This window comes from Aedes aegypti, chromosome 2 (genome assembly GCF_002204515.2).
Source record: "Aedes aegypti strain LVP_AGWG chromosome 2, AaegL5.0 Primary Assembly, whole genome shotgun sequence".
Lineage (NCBI taxonomy): Eukaryota > Metazoa > Arthropoda > Insecta > Diptera > Culicidae > Aedes > Aedes aegypti.
Genome location: NC_035108.1, coordinates 188,946,089 through 188,958,874, shown reverse-complemented (window position 1 = coordinate 188,958,874; position 12,786 = coordinate 188,946,089). Strand labels below are relative to the sequence as shown.

The 12,786-nt window shown below is 37.6% G+C and overlaps 1 protein-coding gene across 1 annotated transcript in view; it reads left to right on the top strand.

Annotated features, from left to right (window-relative positions):
* The window catches only part of LOC5577287, a 570,169-nt gene that overhangs the window by 151,807 nt on the left and 405,576 nt on the right, over positions 1-12,786 (top strand). Inside the window, exon 2 of the mRNA XM_021843494.1 lies at positions 3,986-4,121. The gene's annotated coding sequence lies outside the window, so the exon portion shown is untranslated. The remainder of the gene's footprint in view (positions 1-3,985; positions 4,122-12,786) is intronic.

Genomic DNA, 12,786 nt, shown 5'->3' with positions numbered 1-12,786 from the left:
GACGAATCTACAAGAGATACACTTTTGCTCTCAAAGACACTTTGGTAGCTAACAAGTTAATGCATATTTTGTAGAAGAATTTTTTTAACATTAATTACGATAATTTTAATAAAATTCATAAAAATACGTCGAAAAATGCTGATTTTTCCGTCACTTTTTGCAAACTTTTCGTAATTTGAGCCTTTGAATCATTTTCTACAAAAAATTCGTCCAAGAAACTAAGATAGATTAGATCATAAGCTTTCGATTCATGCGCTGAGATTAAATGTATGACGCATAGTTAATTAGATATGTGATTCCAAAGATGAACAAGTTGAAAATCTTAAAATCGTGAATAACTCACTTAGCAGTGGTTTGCGACCCTATGTTCCATGGGCACTTTTTCATATCTCATGGAGACCTATCTACCCTCCAATTATTAAAAACATGGAACCAAACACCCTGTATAATCCGTCGTTTCAAATAGAAGCGTTAGCTTGAATGCGCCTGTAATAAAGGCAAGGAAAACAAAGTGCTCGAATCATTTTTGTTTGTATGGGTAACATTTAAGATAAGGTAAATTGGGAGGAGAAAACGACGATCAACAAGAAACCCGGAACAGCTGATGATTTGTGACGGGAAAATTTTATTTATGAAAAAGGAAATCAAGCGAGAACCGGAAACCCTGAAATTAAGAAATATATTAATAAAAAAAACAGAAATTCCTTGGTAGGTCGGGAAGATCGACTTGATCTTTCCCATTCGGACTGCCGAGCTGAAAAGTTATAATCTGAAATATTAAGTGCAGTGAGAAAATCCGGAGTAAAATTGAAAGTGTGTTGTAATGAAAAGAAAATGAAAAGAAAATTTCATTAACTAGAAATACGTATTATTACAGAGTCTTAAAGATTGCAAGTAAATTAAAATTATTAACCAAATCGTGAGTCGCGCATTTGAAAGTGTAAATAAATGTAAGCGAATTTGAAAAACTAAAGTAAAGTGATTAACTATTGAGAACTATATTATTCTAGAGAAGGCAAGTTTGATCGTGATGCGAAAAATATAAAATAAGTGCGAGAAAAGAAATCGAAGAACAGGTAATGTGGTGAAAATTATTGGAATTGTGTGTTCGGTCCTCATGGATTTTTTTCTTGGTGTAGCCACAACCCGGTGGGGTTTTTGCCACGGAATCGGAATTCGAAGATGTGAGTGTGGCATCAAAACCGTGAAGAATCGGATCAATCGGTGGTGGTATCAGGCGTGATTACCCTGGGTGTGCTTATCGTCTCGTGGTGGTTTACCACTATTAGTACATTCGGAGAGTGTTGGTCATCGGCAGAGATTGCTCGGCCCACGTGCGTCACACGCTTCAATTGATCGCTGAATCGTTGAAGGGTCCTTAGGGGGGAAGTTTTCCCAACGCCAGCGTGATCAGCCCGACTCACGTCCACGTCCCAAGATCGGAGGCCCTCGGAAACAATACCATCCACCGATGCCAGACCGAAAAACCACGCTGAAATGATCTGAGAGTAGTATTGGAGCCTACCCAGCGTCTCCTTCTCGACGCTCGATCGGAATCGAGTGTGCTGTCGCGATCCCACCAGCGTCGCCGCTACCCCAAGCGCCTCTCCTCACCCACTTCCAAAACCGACGCCTGCATAACCAAGTTATCAGCACGGTGATACCCCAGGAGATTCCGCCGACGCCAAGCCGATGTGCTACTATTGGCTCCATCGGAGTTGAACCAGCACGATCTCCATCGGTCATCTCGGTAACGAGGCCACATCATGGTTGAGGTAGGACCAAATCGACAACAACTGTACTCCACACCAAAGTAGGGAATATTTTTGTGAATAGTAGGGGTTGAGAAATTTAATGTTTAATTGGAGAAACTCTTAGAAAAGTACTTAGAGGAATCCTAAGAAAACTCCGTTTAAAATTGGTACCTTATAAAAAAGCATTGCATTTTCAAATATGTATTTCGAATAAATTAGTTCCATTTTTGACAATGATTCTAAAAGTCCTTGATGTTTTTTTTTGTTTTGTCATAGGTTATGTGTAGCGAAAACAATGCAATATAATGTCCGGTTTATTTACATTATATCGATAAATATCTTTAATGGATGATTTTGATGACGTCTCTTAGGCTTTTTAGCAATTGTAAGATACCTTAATACAGTACTCAACATAATTTAAAATAAATAAATAACTTCTTCGAATGTTTATGATGTGAAATATAAGTGTGTTTCGTTTGAAAATGCCTCATACAACATACTTTTCTTTAAATCCAAAACACTTACAAATGTTATCAATTCATTTTAAAATGCTCCCTAGTCGTCCCAAATACGACTTTTTCATGTTCACTTTAGTTCTTATAAGCTTCACGTTGTTTTTTTTGTTCATTATGGAAATGCTTGCATAAAATCAATTTATAAAGTTTTTTAAAGGACACTGCCACGTTAATGCTGCCAGTTGACGATTTGCCCTTTAAAGTAAGCACCACACTGGACAATGAGCTAGCATGCAATGCCCAGTTGAGCAGTCGAAATGCATTCCTGACAAAAAAAGGGAATTGAACCCACACCCCTTGACTCGATGCTGCCAAATGCTTGGTAACACTAACCGCACGACCACGAAGCTCACAGGTTGTGTCAAAATAATAAACATGGTGTTTTGATCCTTAAAAGCCCGATTTTGTGTAACTTTGTTTAAGAGACAACTTTTTCGTCATTTGAAACCAAAGAATTGGAAATGTTGGGTGTTCCTGTTAATCCTGTTACTTTTATAGCTGCCTACTTGTCTTTTTAATGCATTGAACTGCAACTTATGTGTTACCTTACGCAAATCGTATTGTTATTAGAAATGTTTGTAATATTTAAAATAAGACTAATGATGAAAATAAAAAATAAAAAATAAATAGGATATTTTGTGTCATTTGAACAAAACACAGCTTAATTGCATATACCAAGTGACGTAAAGAAAAATCCACTTTTTTCCCACTGTGCGTATCTGTTGATAGCTGTAGCTGGCAGTGGCCATGGTTGTGAACCACCATTTGCCGGGAAGGATTTTCCCGTGATTTTTCGCGCCTGGGCATGTGAAAGGAACAATTTGCGAGGGACAGGACAGAGCCAAACGGATAATGACGATTTGAAAATGGAAGGAAGTGACTATGTTACGTACTCTCTTGGCATAATTACTCCTGGTGGAAAACGGGGTTTTTCAGCAAATTGAAGCCATTCTGGGGATGCTTATCGTTTGAACATTGTATACTTCGTCTTTCGTTTCTGGCAATGGACCTCAACGTTTCATGATTGAGATGTGCTTTTATAGACTTGTAGAATAGTTGCCAAAAAAGTATGTAGCCTTTGGCTTCTTATTATTCGTGACTAATAAAAGTTTAAGCACGCTTGGCTGCTCTGAACAGCAGTAAAGAAATGTGATTTTCAGTATAAGATAATGAGGGTGGTAATTACCATATCAAAACATAATCAACCATTCCAGAGTTCAGTGAAGGGAACCTAATTTATACACCGCCCCATCCCCACTTCTCACTTCTTTTGAATAAAACCAAATTAAACAGCACCTTGAACCGCCCAATAAGAAACTGCAACTCTCCACTTCTCTAGGGAAGCTACATAATCCTCTTAAAGCAATTCCACTTTCCTTAAGTGGACTTTTGCGGCGAATAGTTTAACGGATTAGCACTGCCCAAAGCTGCAGCACACAAAGCTTCCTATCTTCGCTTCACCACTATCCCACTTTGCTGCTGGACTTCCACTGTAGTTCGTGCAAACTAATCACACCCCGGACAGAGGATTTACGACCTGATGGCTCTGCACACGTTTTTGCTCGAATGCTAATAAATCTGCTTTCGATTGGCGCTCTGACCACACATATAGTCTCAATTCATCATTGGTCGGCAAAGAAGATAATAAAGCGTATAAGCTAAGAATTTGAAACTTCTAATCAATAACTAGATTTATTTCATTTTTTGTCGTTACAGATTTAGCTGAGTGTTAGAAGATCAGGAATAGCAATAGTGGCAGCAATATATTCACGAGCAACGAATTACTTAAGAATATTGCTTCTAGCAGAATCTTCGAATTACGATTAACCTAAAGTATCCTCGGATAAATAAGGTATGTAGTCATAGTTTTTATTATTGATATTGTTATGTTATGAAATTTTATTTAATTTTTTGTTCCATAAATTTTTGATGACAAATAAATCATTGTTGTTTGGCGAGCTTGAGCTTGAGCTTGAGCTTGATTGGCCGCCCGTGGTTGCTACTCCAGTATCGCCAGATCAGCTGCACCTACACAAGGAGCCAACCAGATGACTGCTTGGGATTAACAGGCACCCTCAGTGTATAAGTGCTGGTGATCTTCTAATTTTAGGCAACAATGGTGCCTGCCACGTCAGAATGCAGACCAATGAGGGGAAGGGGAAGGAATTGATGATGCATTCAACTGGCTCCTACTGTTGACCGTATATACCACTGCGTCAACGCCAGTTCATGCGGGAAGGGTGAAAGGGTGGGGTAATTTTTATGGCAGAGAGGCTTGCTGGTTTGGTTAGCAGACTGCCTATGTATCAGGCGTAAAGGAAGGCTTGCTATAATGATGAACGAATGGAAGCGTAGGGAAACGGTTTATTTCTGTCCGTTTCGGGTTCTAGCAAATGCTATGAACTGTGATAGATACATTAACAGTGATATATTTAAAGTGGTAGATAGAAGCAAGTGAAAGATACAACTACAAAGTACGAGGAAAGGGACGGGCCTGGGATTGAACCCATGACCTTATGCTTATGAAACAGAAGCGGTAGCCATTAGACCACCAACCCCGTTATCAATAAATCATTGTTGTTTGGCGAAAGTATAAATTTAAAAAAAGGGTAAAAAATGCATCCATTTTTCATCAAGCTGCACAGACCAGTGAATTACAACAGATGAGTTCCTCAAGAACATATTGATAGAATTACTGCAGTTTCAATATATCAGATGAAATTACTAAAGGGTTCCAAAACGCTTAAGTTTAGGCCAGAAAAACATATTTAATATTGTTTTTTGTTGTTATATTTAGTATCAATACTTGAATATATTGAATATTCTCGCACCATTGATTTGTTTTAGGTTATATTCTCACAATAACACTGATACTACAACAAAACTATAGCACATCAATGAAAATCCGTTGTATCTCAGCCTTTTTTTTCCTGTTCTTATTAAATGAATCATCATTGAACAAATTATTCTTCTAGGCATTACGTCCTCACTGGGACAAAGCCTGCTTTTCAGCTTAGTGTTCTAATGAACACTTCCGTATTTTTTATCTGAGAGCATTCTTTGCCAAAGTTGCCATTTTCGCATTCGTATATCGTGTGGCAAGTACGATGATACTCTATGCCCAGGTAAGTCAAGGAAATTAACACTGTGAAAAGATCCTGGACCGACCGGGAATCCAAGCTAGACACCTTCAGCATGGCTATGCTTTATAGCCCACTCGGTTAAGGAAGGCCCATTAAAACAAATGTGATTTTTATTAATAAATACAGATATATTGGACATGGTACATTTTCTCGTACTTTTTAATGGGATGGGGTAAGTGGATCACGCGCTATTATTATATATTGGCAGACACGAATTTAAATATATTTAAATAAACTCAAATGTTGTTTTCCTTTGACTTTCTTTCATTCCTAGCTACATTTGTCAAACGGATCAGAGCAAAATTTCAATTCATCCATCTTAATAGTTTTTTTGGTATTAAAAATATATTGCAAAATTCAAACTTAATTCTTGGGAATTTATCTAAGCTGAATTGAAAAAGAGCCGAATATACAAATTCTCTGATATAAATAACGTTATTTGGAAATATAAATTGTTTCTGGCAAAGGATCCAAATATAATAAGAAGAATTCATTTCGATAAACAAAAGTAGATTCAAAATTTTTTTATTTTTTTTTTAAATATCGGTAAGAATAATCCTGCAATACTTGTACACTCCCGTGCAATAGTTTGGGTCCACCCCTAGTATGATCGTATCGTACATGTAATTACGGAGAAATGGACAGAACACTTGTCTATGTTTTTAGGGGGTGAACCCAAACTTTTGCACGGGAGTGTATATATGACTAATGTGTGCAAAATGTTTGAACTTTCTCCAAAATATTCTAGTTACAGTGTTTTGTTTTTTGTTCGAATAAGTGTGAACTGATGTATACATATTTTTCATAATATTTTGTTAAAATAACGATTATTTTATTTTAACACTATCGAAATATGTAACATAGCAATAATAACAAGAATGAGAGTAATTTAATTCTTACTATATTTAATCATCGACTAAGTGTACGTCAACAAAGGACAAAAGACAAGGTTCAAATATAGCCGTTATATGAGCGGTAATTTGTCAAAGTAGTAATAGAGAACACGCTATATCCTGTCATCTAATAAAAACAAGATTGTATAAAAAAATTAGGAAGCTATTTATTGTAATTTTGTGATGAAATATTTTCAGTAATTTCTAGAAAAAGTATTTCTTTGAGTTAGAAGTATGGTGGTTGGCAAATAAATAATTAATAACGGCCGACGTAATTTTTAATTGCGTATCAAGAATCAGACGTAATTTAATTCGATTACATCCATTATACAACAATTATCATTTATTAATTTGGTTTTACATCAATAAGTTTGATAAAACTTCGCCAACAATATTTCGCAAATTCACTCGGTTCATGGCCGCTTCTCCCCATCCTCGACTGCGACCCACGCTCTCCAGGTCCTGGTGCACCTGGTCACTCCACCTAGCTCGTTGCGCCCCACACCATCTAGTTTCGACCGGATTCATGGCGAACACCATCTTTACAGGGCTGTTGTCCGGCATTCTTGCAACATGCCCTGCCCAGCGCATCCTTCCAGCTTTGGCCACCATCAGGATACTGAGTTCACCGTAGAGTTTGGCGAGCTCATGGTTCATTCTTCACCGCCACACACTGTTCTCCTACACGCCAACGAAGATCTTATTTAGAACTCGGCGTTCGAAACCACCAGTCCAACTTTTGCTGCCTCGCGTTTCACGTGGGTGTACAGGTCTGCCACCTTTTAACATATTCGGCCAACAATGTCGTCCATATCATCGGCGAAGCAAACAAATTGACTTGATCTCGTGAAAATCGTACTTCTGTTGTTAAGCCTGGCTCTCCGCATAACACCTTTTAGCGCTATTTTGAACAACAGGCACGAAAGCCCATCACCTTACCGTAGTCCCTGTCGGGATCCAAATGAACTGGAGTGTTCACCTGAAACCTTCACACAAATTTGCACACCTTCACACAGAAGTGCAACAAACCACGCTGGAGTCCTAATATACACATTAAAATACTAGTTGGTAAATGGCTGGGCATGGCGTACCATTGGTACCTCCCGTATCAGCAGGAATAAAATAGACTCCTTTGTGTGGTCCTTAGCTTCTTGCCTATGCTAACAGGGAAGGGAGGGTTTGCTTCTGCAAGCCTGGAGCGTCTGTACTCCATGCTAGGAGCGGCTCACAACAGCGCCTGTTCCCCATGTCAAGGGCGGCTGATCATCGTCCGAGTGCCAGAGAAGGACTCTAAGCTAAACTGCGCACTATGGTCCTCCGAACATTTAGGAGGAATGGTTTTCCGGAAATCTAGAGGGTTGGTGTCAGGCCCTGCAAGCCAGCCGTAAAAATATAAAGCAACGAATAATCAACGAGAGAATGCAAACCGGGGCCTTCCTTAGACGAGTGGTTAGAGTCCGCGGCTACAAAGCAAAGCCATACTGAAGGTGTCTGGGTTCGATTCCCGGTCGGTCCAGGATCTTTTCGTAGTGTAATTTTCCTCGACTTCCCTGGGCATAGAATATCATCGTACCTGCCACACGATATACGAATGCAAAATGGCAACTTTGGCAAAGAAAGCTCTCAGTTAATAACTGTGGAAGTGCTCATAAGAACAGTAAGCTGAGAAGCAGGCTCTATCCAAGTGAGGACATAATGCCAAGAAGAAGAAGAAGAAAAAACTGCTTCCATCAGTTGATCCACTATTGTAATACAACGGCAACTACTGGTGCAAGGGAGCAAACTTTTGCGAAAATCTAATTGTTTATAATACGTATGAATAATATAAAAACTGAAATTGGTCAAATTGACTGAACTAAAGGCAATTTATTCAACAAAAAATAGCTCATGTCGTTTTTTTTATCAAAAAATAAAATTCAATAAATAAATAAATACACGTTGTATTCCATAGTCCAATATATTGGTACATAATAATCTTTGGTACCGGAACCTTAAATAGGATACGATAAATTGTGCGAATCTAAAAATCAGTTTAACATCATTGTCTTCATTGATTGAATGCTCCAAAAAATATATTTTTCTTCTTTGGAATAAGAAATCACGAAACGGAACTGACCCGTACAAAGAAAACTTCAAACAAACAAACTGACTTGAGATTCCTGGCATGCACAATCACTTCCCAGTTCAGTCGTCTTCTGTATGTGCTCACGTAGATCTAGCAAAAGATTGCAACCGTGCGCATTCGGTATCAAATGTTCAAAGTTTTTTCAAGTAGGTATCTTTGGTTGTTTTTATTTGGAACTGTATACATTTTATCGCTTGGTGGCTTGCAATTTTAATGAACTTTGAACTTCCGGTTACCTATTACTCTGTGTCTGCTGGCCCATTTTTTTTCGTACATACAATTCCATGCGCTCCGAACGTTCGGTTGAAAATAGGAAACAAAATCAAGAGGAAAAATAAAATCGATGGAAGAAGAAATTTTTGATTCAAGTAACAACAAAGATCATAAATTTTTGTCCATACAAATTATCATGGACATTTGCCACTCATTTTCAATTTATTTACACGATAAATGGCGATACTAAAAGTGTACCCGAATGCGAAGCGAAATGTGTTCCGTGGAGCAATCCCTTTGAAAATTTTCCTCAAAGATGTTGCTTCTCCACGTGAAGTATGTGGCAGGTTTTGAAGTCGATTGATTTATGCGCATCAAAGTGAAGTAAAAAAGCAGAACAAAAAAAAACTCTCCAAAATTAGCATATTCGCCTGCAGGGTACCACCCAAAAGCAGTCAATTGAACCGCAAAGCGAAACCGGACGAAAAGTAATTAACATTTCACATCGACGATAGCCAATGCTCCCCAAACCACATACCACATGGAAAGGAATGGCGCAGAGTGCTAAAAAATAAAACAACTTCCATGTACGTAGAGAGCAGACCACAGCGCCAAAGCTAAAGTGATATCATTACCACCGGTTAACCTTAACCCGGTGACCGATTTCTCATTCCCGTTCGGTTCGCTTCATTTGCCTGTTAAACCAACAAGAGAGCTCTGGCTCTGGCTCTGCGACGACGTCGATGATGACGCTGTAGATAGAAGTCTCACAGGTTGTCTTGAAGTGTATGTTGTCGTCGGTCGATACCTGTGCGACACCGGCTGTCAAGTCTCAAGAAAAGCGAGGTGTTTTCGTTGGTTAATGGACCGAATGGCTGTAAGTGTGCTTTTTCAGACGCAAATTACTTTCGCTTTGGACATGTGACACATATATTCTTGAAATGAGGCTCCAGAAGGATACGTTTGGGTATTAAATGGTTTGCACAAAGATTGAATTACGAATAATCTGTTCACGAAAATGGATTTACTCAAGTTCGCATTTCATACAAAGTAAGGAAACAATTACATCGAAACGGGAATTTCAAAAATGTTCCATAACTATGAGCAAATATCTTCCATCTTCTATCTTTTATCTTCTATCTTCTATCTTCTATCTTCTATCTTCTATCTTCTAATCTTCTATCTTCTTTCTTCTATCTTCTATCTTCTATCTTCTATCTTCTATCTTCTTCTATCTTCTATCTTCTATCTTCTATCTTCTATCTTCTATCTTCTATCTTCTATCTTCTATCTTCTATCTTCTATCTTCTATCTTCTATCTTCTATCTTCTATCTCTATCTTCTATCTTCTATCTTCTAATCTTCTATCTTCTATCTTCTATCTTCTATCTTCTATCTTCTTATCTTCTATCTTCTATCTTCTATCTTCTATCTTCTATCTTCTATCTTCTATCTTCTATCTTCTATCTTCTATCTTCTATCTTCTATCTTCTATCTTCTATCTTCTATCTTCTATCTTCTATCTTCTATCTTCTATCTTCTATCTTCTATCTTCTATCTTCTATCTTCTATCTTCTATCTTCTATCTTCTATCTTCTATCTTCTATCTTCTATCTTCTATCTTCTATCTTCTATCTTCTATCTTCTATCTTCTATCTTCTATCTTCTATCTTCTATCTTCTATCTTCTATCTTCTATCTTCTATCTTCTATCTTCTATCTTCTATCTTCTATCTTCTATCTTCTATCTTCTATCTTCTATCTTCTATCTTCTATCTTCTATCTTCTATCTTCTATCTTCTATCTTCTATCTTCTATCTTCTATCTTCTATCTTCTATCTTCTATCTTCTATCTTCTATCTTCTATCTTCTATCTTCTATCTTCTATCTTCTATCTTCTATCTTCTATCTTCTATCTTCTATCTTCTATCTTCTATCTTCTATCTTCTATCTTCTATCTTCTATCTTCTATCTTCTATCTTCTATCTTCTATCTTCTATCTTCTATCTTCTATCTTCTATCTTCTATCTTCTATCTTCTATCTTCTATCTTCTATCTTCTATCTTCTATCTTCTATCTTCTATCTTCTATCTTCTATCTTCTATCTTCTATCTTCTATCTTCTATCTTCTATCTTCTATCTTCTATCTTCTATCTGCTATCTTCTATCTTCTATCTTCTATCTTCTATCTTCTATCTTCTAATGTATAAGTTGAGATCGTTATACGCGTATCTATCAAAAGATTTGAATTTCATTGGAAATCAATGGTAAAGTAGTAATTTTGGTTTTTATTTAATAGAATTTTTTTCTAAAATCCTAATGCAGCAGTGTAACTTTAACCATCGAACGGAATTATTTGCAATAGCGAGAAAACTTGAAACACGATACCTGTTGGCCAAGTAGTTTGTATTTATGAAGTTTTTATAAAGATCTTCAATAGCTTAAATTTGGATGATGGATGTTTGAGATGTTCTATATGAGATGAAGTGCTATGATACATGTTTTGACAAAACATAAATTATTTAGCATGATCCAATACAAAACAAAGACCATTGAAACTTGAACTCCAAGCTTTCAAAATTGCAAGAATTTAATCGAATAGCCATCAAATATGAGGCTAGAAGAGTTTTTTCAAAGATCCATTAGTCAAAGTTTTAATAAAATCGATTATTATAGTTGACATTTGTTCCTAATTTGATTATAACGTCTGAATTGTCGTCTACTGAGCTTTAATATTGATAAGTGTTGCAAGTTACCCCGTTTGACGGTTATTGAATTTATAAAGGCAGTCATTTTAGGTGAATTCATATATCTGTTAAAGCTCTATGCAACCAAAATAGCCGCAAATGAGTACAAAACCAGAGCCTTGTACCGTCATCACCGCCTGGCGAAGATCTGATAAGATAAAATAATTTATCATGATATGTACCATTATCGCTACATCACATGCAAATCCTGATTAAAGTTGCATTACTCCTCCCCTCCCCTTATCTACCGTTAACAAATCACCCCTCAGGTGAGACTGTATGCATGTTTAATCGCGCTAGTAGCAGCTGCCGGTCAGCAGTCAGTGTTAGGCTCGTGGGCTTAGAGCTCAAAGCTATGGCGCATGGGAATTAGCTGTGAACATCGAGGCACAAGATTAATGATGTCATGGATGGTGACTCGCTTTCGGCTTGGGCAAGACCCACGCTACACAGAGTTCCTGTTTTTCAAAAAGCTGGCAACAACCCAATTATTCAACAAGTTTGTCTAAATTTGCCTAAACATTCCTTTTTTTTTTTTTGAATAAATTGAGAGTTTTAATATGTATGGAAACCATAAATTTTGTTCTATGAAAACCAAACAATTTTGACAATGCCTCAAAAAAGGTAGGCAGCTCCAAAACAGTAAAATATAAGGTATGCGAAATTTTTGCCAAACATTTCCAATTTTGGACCACTATGCACTCTAACTATTGCACACACGTTTATGGAAATATTTTTCATGTGACATCCACCTAGTCTCTGTCTGCCCTCATAGGGTGGCGGCTTCGCGTCTAATGTGGAAATGAGTAATGGTCACCTCCGGTCGGATCGTCGGAAGCCTAGCGGGAAATGAGATGTAGATAAATGAAAGTATTCTGCGGTAGCGAAAGTTGATCGGAATTAGGAGATTATGTTGGTGATTAATATGGATGTTTCGAATTATGTTCGGGTTGGGGAATTGTGTCGAAGTTGGTGTTTCACTACAAAAGGGAACGTTGTTTGTTTTAGTTTAAGATTATCTGCAGTTACTGTTTCATCAGATTTCTACTTTCCAAGTTTCTTAAGGTCTTTACTATCACCCGTAAATACCGGCTGCTCAAGAATAACGATTCAACCCACTATTTTCAAATAGCAAGACTTACGAATCGGAACATCGATTTCACAATGTCTACCTTAGGGTTCCTAGAACCGACCCCTTTTGATGAGTACCGGTTCTACGGTACTGTAACATCCATGGCTGCTTGGGCCCGTCAGGAGTTAATCATCAATATTAACCTCCTTTTCCCGAGCAGCCTAGATAGCCGCGTAGTGTCGGTAGCGGTTGTTTCAACTGGCTAAGAATCAACACTACGGACTGCCTGTTCCGGTGGTAAAAGTCCACCTCACAGGTGACCCCT